At 44.7% G+C, this 10,223-nt stretch overlaps 1 long non-coding RNA gene across 2 annotated transcripts; it reads left to right on the forward strand.

The window, feature by feature from the left end:
* Nucleotides 1-477: 477 nt before the first annotated feature.
* On the forward strand, nt 478-1,391 carry LOC123403161. Of its 2 annotated transcripts, none has more exons than XR_006611415.1 (2): nt 478-609; nt 1,141-1,391. It is a non-coding gene; the product is annotated as an uncharacterized LOC123403161 (long non-coding RNA). The 2 variants fall into 2 exon arrangements; XR_006611416.1 differs by having other exon boundaries at nt 1,161-1,391.
* The last annotated feature ends 8,832 nt before the right edge of the window (nt 1,392-10,223 follow it).

The raw sequence follows: 10,223 nt of genomic DNA on the forward strand, positions 1-10,223 counted from the left end.
AGATGCCAACTATTTGTTCTACGACATTATTATATTTCAGGGTAAAATCAACCTTCAATTAGAAGGACATAATCAGGCAGGAGCTTCATCCAGGGTTGGATGTGAGAGGCCCTAAATGCATTTAGTATGTGAAAAGATCAGTCCAGTGCTTGTTCCAAGTTTGTTACCTTTGGAAAAGATAATGGAACTGGGATAATTCTTTCTTGGAAGCACGAGTTAACCACAAGGAATCTCCATGCTTTTGCACCGGGTGTGAAATCAACTTTCAAAGATTGACGTGTCTATTGTTTTTGCCTTTCTCCACATGAAAAAAGGGATTGGTCAGGCTGATTTGTGTTTGTTCAAGCAGACCACAAGGAACCTCTGACGAAGATTTACGAGGTGAAGGACTCAAACTGTATCTCACGTCAACTAGGCCACACCTGGGTTAGCCGCCAGCAGCCTTCCGATTGCACCACTGGTGTGTGTGTGCCTCCCCGAGTCTCTGTCGGCTGGCTGTTCTTATTGAACATCGCCATATAGCTCCTCACCAGAAAACTCATGTGCTTCTCCACCAGAATCAATTCCCGAGCTGTTGATCTCCTCTATTACTCGAAGGATATGCCCAAGGTAATTTTTTCCACAAGATGAGTTTTGCAGTATTTGTATGAACTAGAGTAATGTACTGTTGCTGTAGTGTACATGCATGGTTCGAAAATCCTTTCCTTTCCAGTTATAGATTAGAACGGAAATTTTATGATTTGGTCTGCATTTTCATAATAAAAATGGGGTGTTGAAGTAGTGTAAATTGTTTAACTTGCTTTTTGGCCAGTATCCCTATATATGTGGATGTATGGTTGCTTTTTCACAATCAATTTGTAATGTTGCTTAATGTACTGTTTGATCTGCTTTCTTGGTCTGTATCCCTGAATCGATGCCCTTAAGATCCTTTTGATTTCTATAATTCGTGAGCACATATGAGCATCAAAAGAAAATATACCATGATGAAACGTGAACAAGCCTTGGTTAACAAACTGGTATTTTTCTACCATTACAAGTGCAGCAAAAAAGAAAATACAAGCTCTATAAGCTCCGCGGCCTTAAGGCCAACCCCCACGTTGATGATACTATTCTACTGACTTTGCCACACTCCTATTACAGTTAATAGTTTAATTTATCAGAGAAACTGGATCAATGCTTGGGGCTGGTGTGCTACGATTGGTATAGGCATGAGTACGAGAAGGCGATGGCCACCATAAGATACTCTCATGATTCAGGACAGGTTTTGATTTTGCTGCTATTTAGGAGAAAAAATAAGAGAGAAAGTATTGTGATTTTTGCTGCTACTATATGAATATATGATGCTTTGTTATTACTGTTTATTGTATAAACTATTTGTTGTGTGAACTACCTATCATATTTAGGATCGGATGTTTCAGATAGGATGGAAGATGCGTAGGAAATTGTGTGTGACATTCTCAATGAATTCGTCCCGTCGCCGACGAGATTCATCATGTAAGGCCTTTAATAATTTAATTAAATTTATCCAGCAACAATTTCATGACTCTAGACCTGAACAATTGTAACCTGCTGCTTTTTGGTTATTAGTATGCTTTGAGTTTGAGTGGCCTGGAGATGTGGTTTGCACAGTGTTCTGTTCTGTCATATGCCATATTGATATGGATAAAATGTTAGCTTTTGGTATGACCCAGAATTATGTTGCCCCACCAGCTTGAAAATATGATAAATAAAAGCCTGCAGTGCTCGTTTATTTGGATTTTGAGGCTTCATTGTGCAGATAATTTACTTTGTTCCATAAGATCATATTTTGGAAGTGGCATAACCAGACCCTTGATGCTTTCTTGCTGCTGCTGTTGTATTCTGTAATAGAACTGTTAGATAAGGTAGTCTGTCTCTAGCCATAGGTCATAGTGCAGATTCATTTTCTTTGCTAGGATGTGCAGAACAAACATCGGGAAATAGTAGTAACTGCCAACTACTTCTGAGTACCTGTTTTGCTTTTATGAATTACCGTATTCCTTTTGTTTCTCATACTAATTAGGTTGTATTCAAATTGATTTGCCTCTAAGTATATGTTTATACTCTGACCAGTCATCCTAATACTTTACAAGTTCCCCTAGGACATTGTATCTCCCTATTACTTTACAATCATCCGAATCTTTTGATTTAATCCCCATAATATGGCATTTTTGTTTGTGTAGATTCTTATTTATCTATGCCTATATGGTGTTGCATGAAAATCCAAGAAAGCCGAAGGTGCTGGTGCTTGGATCTGGGGTGCGCCGGTGAGCCATCACTTCTCTCCGCCATATCCTCTTCACAACTATGGCCAATTGAGCCCGAAAGTACTCACCGAACTTACATACTTATGAAACCAAGCTGGATGTCATATGTTGTATAGCTCATCATCTGGTATGCATATGGATATAGTAAATGTGTTATTGTTCAGTTTGTTCTATGAATCAACCATGATATTCATGAGTCACATCAAAATGTAAGCTATGTCACGTCCAAGATGCGACCCTATCCTCAATTTGGCATGAAGGCCTCGTCAGGGATAGAAGCGCATCTCGTCGTGTCGCAAGAATGGATATCGTTACAAGTACATGTACTGAAAAGAAGAGAAATATATACAGAGTTGGCTTACACTCGCCACAAGCTGCATCAAAGTCACATCAGTACATTACATATTCATCAAGAGTAAGAGCAGGGTCCGACTACGGACGAAAACAAACGAGAAAATAAGAACGACGTCCATTCTTGCTATCCCAGGCTGCCGGCCTGGAACACATCCTAGATCAATGAAGAAGAAGAAGAAGCAACTCCAAATGAACAGTCAATGCGCTCGCGTCAAGTAACCTTTACCTGTACGTGCAACTGGTGTTGTAGTAATCTGTGAGCCACAGGGGACTCAGCAATCTCATTTCCAAAGGTATCAGACTAGCAAAGCTTACTGGGTGAGGCACGGTTAAGTGGTGAGGTTGCAGCAGCGGCTAAGCATATGTTTATGGTGGCTAACTTACGAGTACAAGAAGTAAGAGAGGGAAGATCTACGCATAACGGACGTGAACTACTGATGATCAAATATATGATCCTGAACACCTACCTACGTGAGACATAACCCCATCGTGTCCTCGATCAGAGAAGGAACTCACGAAAGAGACAGTCACGGTTACGCACACAGTTGGCAAGTTTTAATTAAGTTAACTTCAAGTTATCTAGAACCAGTGTTAAACAAAGTTTCCACATTGCCACATAACCGCGGGCACGGCTTTCTGAAAAGATTTAACCCTGCAGGGGTGCTCCAACTAGTCCATCACAAATTACCACGAGCCGCATAGAAATCCTCAATCACGAAGCTCGCGATCTCGTCGGATTCCCTAGTGGAAAACCTCAACTCTGAGATTACCCAAAGCATCACCGGAATCCCGATGCACAAGATATTTCGTCGAAGGTAAAACTAATCCAGCAAGGCCGCCCGACGTGTTGACGATCCCGATAAGAGTCGCGTACCTCGTTCTCAGGACACGGCGGATGGAAAAGCCTACAGGTACCAAACCTCTGTTGGAAATATGCCCTAGAGGCAATAATAAAATGGTTGTTATCATATTTCCTTGTTCATGATAATCGTCTATCGTTCATGCTATAATTGTATTAACAGGAAACACTAATACATGTGTGAATGAATAGATCACAATGTGTCCCTAGCAAGCCTCTAGTTGGCTAGCTCGTTAGTCAATAGATGATCATGATTTCCTGATCATGGACATTGGATGTCATTGATAACGGGATCACATCATTGGGAGAATGATGCGGTGGACAAGACCCAATCCTAAGCCTAGCACTAGATCGTATTGTTCGTATGCTAATGCTTTTCTAATGTCAAGTATCTTTTCCTTCGACCGTGAGATTGTGCAACTCCCGGATACCGTAGGAGTGCTTTGGGTGTATCAAACGTCACAACGTAACTGGGTGACTATAAAGGTGCACTACGGGTACCTCCGAAAGTGTCTGTTGGGTTGGCACGAATCGAGATCGGGATTTGTCACTCCGTGTGACGGAGAGGTATCTCTGGGCCCACTCGGTAGAACATCATCATGAGCTCAATGTGACTAAGGAGTTAGTCACATGATGATGTGCTACGGAACGAGTAAAGAGACTTACCGGTAACGAGATTGAACAAGGTATAGGTATACCGACGATCGAATCTCGGGCAAGTTCTATACCGACAGACAAAGGGAATCGTATACGGGATTGATTGAATCCTTGACATCGTGGTTCATCCGATGAGATCATCGTGGAGCTAGTGGGAGCCACCATGGGTATCCAGACCCCGCTGATGGTTATTGGCCAGAGAGGTGTCTCGGTCATGTCTGCCTGTCTCCCAAACCCGTAGGGTCTACACACTTAAGGTTCGATGACGCTAGGGTTATAGGGAATTGTTATACGAGATTACCGAAAGTTGTTTGGAGTCCCGGATGAGATCCAGGACGTCACGAGGAGCTCCGGAATGGTCCGGAGGTAAAGATTGATATATAGGACAGATGGTTTCGGACACCGGAAGTGTTTCGGGCATCACCGGTAACGTACCGGGACCACCGGGACCACCGGAGGTGGTCCCGGGGGACCACCGAAGGGGGGCTGCGACCCCAAGAGGTAAGATGGGCTAAGTGGGGGTGGGAACCAGCCCCTAGTTGGGCTGGTGCGCCTCCCCACTCAGCCCATGGCGCAGGGGAAAGGAAAAGAGGGGGGGAACCCTAACTCAGGTGGGCCTTAGCCCCACCAGAGGGGTGCGCCACCCCTCCCCCTTGCCCTGGCCGCCACCCCTTCCCCATCTGAGGGCTGCCGCACCCCTTAGGGGTGGGAACCCTAAGGGCTGCGCCCCCTCCCTCTCCCCCTATATATATAGATGAGGTTCGGGGCTGTTTGAGACACGGTTTAATCTCTCTCTCTCTCGCAGCCCTGCACTTCTCCCTCCTCCTCTCTGTCGGCGCTTGGGGAAGCCCTGCCGGGAGACCTCGTCTCTCCACCAACACCACGCCGTCGTGTTTCTGGTCTTCTTCCACAACCTCTCCCTCCTCCTTGCTGGATCAAGGTGCGGGAGACGTCACCGGGCTGCACGTGTGTTGAACGCGGAGGTGCCGTTGTTCGGCACTAGATCGGAATCGCCGCGAGTACGACTCCATCAACCGCGTTCTAGCAAACGCTTCTGCTTAGCGATCTTCAAAGGTACGAAGATGCTCTTACCCCTCTCTCGTTGCTGGTCTCTCCATAGGAAGATCTGAACATGCGTAGGAAAAATTTTGAATTTATGCTACGTTACCCAACAGTGGTATCAGAGCCAGGTTTTCTATGCGTAGATTCCATGCACGAGTAGAACACAAAAGTTGTGGGCGATGGTTTGTCAATTTGCTTGCCGTTACTAGTCTTATTCTTTTTCGGCGGTATTGTGGGATGAAGCGGCCCGGACCGACCTTACACGTACGCTTACGTGAGACTGGTTCCACCGACAGACATGCACATCGTGCATAAAGGTGGCTAGCGGGTGTCTGTCTCTCCTACTCTAGTCGGATTGGATTTGATGAAAAGGGTCCTTATGAAGGGTAAATAGCTTTGGCATATCATCGTTGTGGCTGTCACGTAGGTAAGAAGGCGTTCTTGCTAGAAACCCAAATCAGCCACGTAAAACTTGCAAACAACAATTAGAGGACGTCTAACTTGTTTTTGCAGGGTTTGACATGTGATGTGATATGGCCAAAGTTGTGATGTTGCATGTATGATGTATGAGATGATCATGTTATTGTAATAGGTTTCACGACTTGCATGTCGATGAGTATGACAACCGGCAGGAGCCATAGGAGTTGTCTTAATTTATTGTATGAGATGCAACGCCATGTGCTTGCTACTTTTACTTCATTGCTAACGGTTAGCCATAGTAGTAGTGATAGTAGTAGTTGGCGTGACGACTTCACGGAGACACGATGATGGAGATCATGATGATGGAGATCATGGTGTCACGCCGGTGACGATGATGATCATGCGATGCCTGAAGATGGAGATCGAATGAGCAAAGATGATAATGGCCATATCATGTCACTATATGATTGCATTGTGATGTTTATCATGTTTTACATCTTATTGCTTAAAACGACGGTAGCATAATAAGATGATCCCTCCTAAAATTTCGAGAACGTATTCCCCTAAGTGTGCACCGTTGCGAAGGTTCGTTGTCTCGAAGCACCACGTGATGATCGGGTGTGATAGATTCTAACGTTCGCATACAACGGGTGTAAGCCAGATTTACACACGCAAAACACCTAGGTTGACTCGACGAGCTTAGCATGTACAGACATGACCTCGAATACAAGATACCGAAAGGTCGAACATGAGTCGTATGGTTGAATACGATCAGCATGAGTTGCTCACCATGGTGACTAGTCCGTCTCACGTGATGATCGGACACGGGATAGTCAACATGGATCATGTAACACTTAGATGACTAGAGGGATGTCGATTTAAGTGGGAGTTCATACTTAATTTGATTAAATGAACTTAATTGTCATGAACTTAGTCTAAAAGTTGTCTTTATAAATATTGTAGATGTCCAACGTCAACCTCAACTTCAACGCATTCCTAGAGAAAAACAAGCTGAAAGATGATGGTAGCAACTATGCGGACTGGGTTCGCAACCTGAAGCTCATCCTTGAAGCAGCTAAAAAGGCTTATGTCCTTAATGCGCCGCTAGGTGACCCTCCCACTCCCGCAGCAGCCCAGGACGTTCTAAACGTCTGGCAAGCGCGGAGTGATGACTACTCTCTGGTCAGGTGTGGCATGTTATACAGTCTAGAAACGGGGCTCCAAAGACGTTTTGAGCAACACGGGGCATATGAGATGTTCCAAGAGCTGAAGCTAGTTTTTCAAGCTCATGCCCGTGTCGAGAGATATGAAGTCTCCGACAAGTTCTTCAGCTGTAAGATGGAGGAGAACAGTTATGTCAGTGAGCACATACTCAAAATGTCTGGGTTACACGGTCGTCTGACTTCACTTGGAGTCGAACTTCCGGATGATGCTATCATTGACAGAATCCTCCAGTCTCTCCCACCAAGCTACAAAGGCTTTGTGCTTAACTACAACATGCAAGGGATGGAGAAAACCATTCCCGAGTTGTACTCGATGCTCAAGTCTACAGAAGTAGAAATCAAGAAGGAGCATCAAGTGTTGATGGTCAACAAGACCACTAGTTTCAAGAAAGGCAGGGGTAAGAAGAACTTCAAGAAAGACGGCAAAGCTGTTGCCGCGCCCGGTAAACCAGATGCCGGGAAGAAGAAAAAGAACGGACCCAAGCCTGAGACTGAGTGCTTCTACTGCAAGGGAAAAGGTCACTGGAAGTGCAACTGCCCCAAGTACTTAGCGGACAAGAAGGCCGGCAACGTTAAAGGTATATGTGATATACATGTTGTTGATGTGTACCTTACCAGCGCTCGTAGTAGCTCCTGGGTATTTGATACCGGTGCTGTTGCTCACATTTGCAACTCAAAGCAGGAACTGCGGAATAAGCGGAGACTGGCCAAGGACGAGGTGACGATGCGCGTCGGGAATGGTTCAAAGGTCGATGTGATCGCCGTCGGCACGCTACCTCTACATCTACCGTCGGGATTAGTTTTAAACCTTAATAATTGTTATTTAGTACCAGCTTTAAGCATGAACATTGTATCAGGGTCTTGCTTAATGCGAGACGGCTACTCATTTAAGTCAGAGAATAATGGTTGTTCTATTTATATGAGTGATATGTTTTATGGTCATGCTCCGCTGGTGAATGGTTTATTCTTGATGAATCTCGATCGTGATGTTACACATATTCATAGTGTGAGTACCAAAAGATGCAAAGTTGATAACGATAGTCCCACATACTTGTGGCACTGCCGCCTTGGTCATATCGGCGTTAAGCGCATGAAGAAGCTCCATACTGATGGACTGCTAGAGTCTCTTGACTTTGAATCATTTGACACATGCAAACCGTGCCTCATGGGCAAGATGACTAAGACTCCATTCTCAGGAATAATGGAGAGAGCCTCCGACTTATTGGAAATAATACATACTGATGTGTGTGGTCCAATGAACGTTGAAGCTCGCGGTGGTTATCGTTATGTTCTCACTCTCACCGATGATTTGAGTAGGTATGGGTATATCTACTTGATGAAGCACAAATCTGAGACGTTTGAAAAGTTCAAGGAATTTCAGAGTGAGGTTGAGAATCAACGTGACAGAAAAATTAAATGTCTACGATCTGATCGTGGAGGAGAATATTTGAGTCACGAATTTGGCACACACCTAAGAAAGTGTGGAATCGTTTCACAACTAACGCCGCCTCGCACACCGCAACGCAACGGAGTGTCTGAACGTCGTAATCGCACCTTATTAGATATGGTACGATCTATGATGTCTCTCACCGACTTACCGCTATCATTTTGGGGATACGCATTACAAACTGCAGCATTCACTTTAAATAGGGCACCGTCTAAATCCGTTGAGACGACACCGTATGAACTGTGGTTTGGCAAGAAACCTAAGTTGTCGTTTCTTAAAGTTTGGGGCTGCGATGCTTATGTGAAGAAACTTCAACCAGAAAAGCTCGAACCCAAAGCGGAGAAATGCGTATTCATAGGATACCCTAAGGAAACTATTGGGTATACCTTCTATCTTAGATCCGAAGGTAAAACCTTTGTTGCCAAGAACGGATCCTTTCTAGAGAAAGAGTTTCTCTCGAAAGAAGTAAGTGGGAGGAAGGTAGAACTTGATGAGGTAATTACACCCCCTCTCGAACAGGAAAGTAGCGCAGCGCAAGAAGTTGTTCCTGTGGTGCCTACACCGACTGAAGAGGAAGTTAATGATGATGATCATGAAGCTTCGGATCAAGTTACTTCTGAACCACGAAGGTCCACAAGGGTACGCTCCGCACCAGAGTGGTACGGCAACCCAGTGATGGAAATCATGTTGTTAGACAACGGTGAACCTTCGAACTATGAAGAAGCGATGGCGAGCCCGGATTCCAACAAATGGCTTGAGGCCATGAAATCCGAGATAGGATCCATGTATGAGAACAAAGTATGGACTTTGGTGGACTTGCCCGATGAACGGCGAGCCATAGAAAATAAATGGATCTTCAAGAAGAAGACTGATGCAAACGGTAATGTAACCGTTTACAAAGCTCGACTTGTCGCAAAGGGTTTTCGACAAATTCAAGGAGTTGACTACGAAGAGACTTTCTCACCCGTAGCGAAGCTGAAATCAGTCCGAATCATGTTAGCAATTGCCGCCTTTTATGATTATGAAATTTGGCAAATGGACGTCAAAACAGCGTTCCTTAACGGGAACCTTAAGGAAGAGTTGTATATGATGCAACCAGAAGGTTTTGTCGACCCTGAGGGTGCTAACAAAGTGTGCAAGCTCCAACGCTCCATCTATGGGCTGGTGCAAGCATCTCGGAGTTGGAACATTCGCTTTAATGAGGTGATTAAAGCGTTTGGGTTCATACAGGTTTACGAAGAAGCCTGTCTGTACAAGAAAGTGAGTGGGAGCTCTGTAGCTTTCCTCGTACTATATGTGGATGACATATTATTGATGGGGAATGATATAGAGATGCTGGAGAGCATAAAGGCCTATTTGAACAAGAGTTTTTCAATGAAGGACCTTGGAGAAGCTGCATACATATTAGGCATCAAGATCTATAGAGATAGATCGAGACGCCTCATAGGTCTTTCGCAAAGTACATACCTTGACAAGATATTGAAGAAGTTCAATATGGAAAACTCAAAGAAAGGGTTCTTGCCAGTTTTGCAAGGTATGAGATTGAGTAAGACTCAGTCGCCGACCACGGCAGCAGATAGAGAGAAGATGAGTTCTGTCCCCTACGCTTCAGCCGTGGGCTCTCTAATGTATGCCATGCTGTGTACCAGACCTGATATAAACCTTGCGATAAGCTTGGTAGGGAGGTACCAAAGTAATCCCGGTGCGGAACACAGGACAGCGGTCAAGAATATCCTTAAGTACCTGAAAAGGACTAAGGAAATGTTTCTCGTTTATGGAGGTGACGAAGAGCTCGTTGTAAAGGGTTACGTCGATGCTAGCTTCGACACAGATCCGGATGACTCTAAGTCACAAACCGGATACGTATATGTGTTGAATGGTGGGGCAGTGAGCTGGTGCAGCAGCAAGCAAGAAGT

This window comes from Hordeum vulgare, chromosome 6H (assembly GCF_904849725.1).
Source record: "Hordeum vulgare subsp. vulgare chromosome 6H, MorexV3_pseudomolecules_assembly, whole genome shotgun sequence".
In the NCBI taxonomy this organism is placed as follows: domain Eukaryota; kingdom Viridiplantae; phylum Streptophyta; class Magnoliopsida; order Poales; family Poaceae; genus Hordeum; species Hordeum vulgare.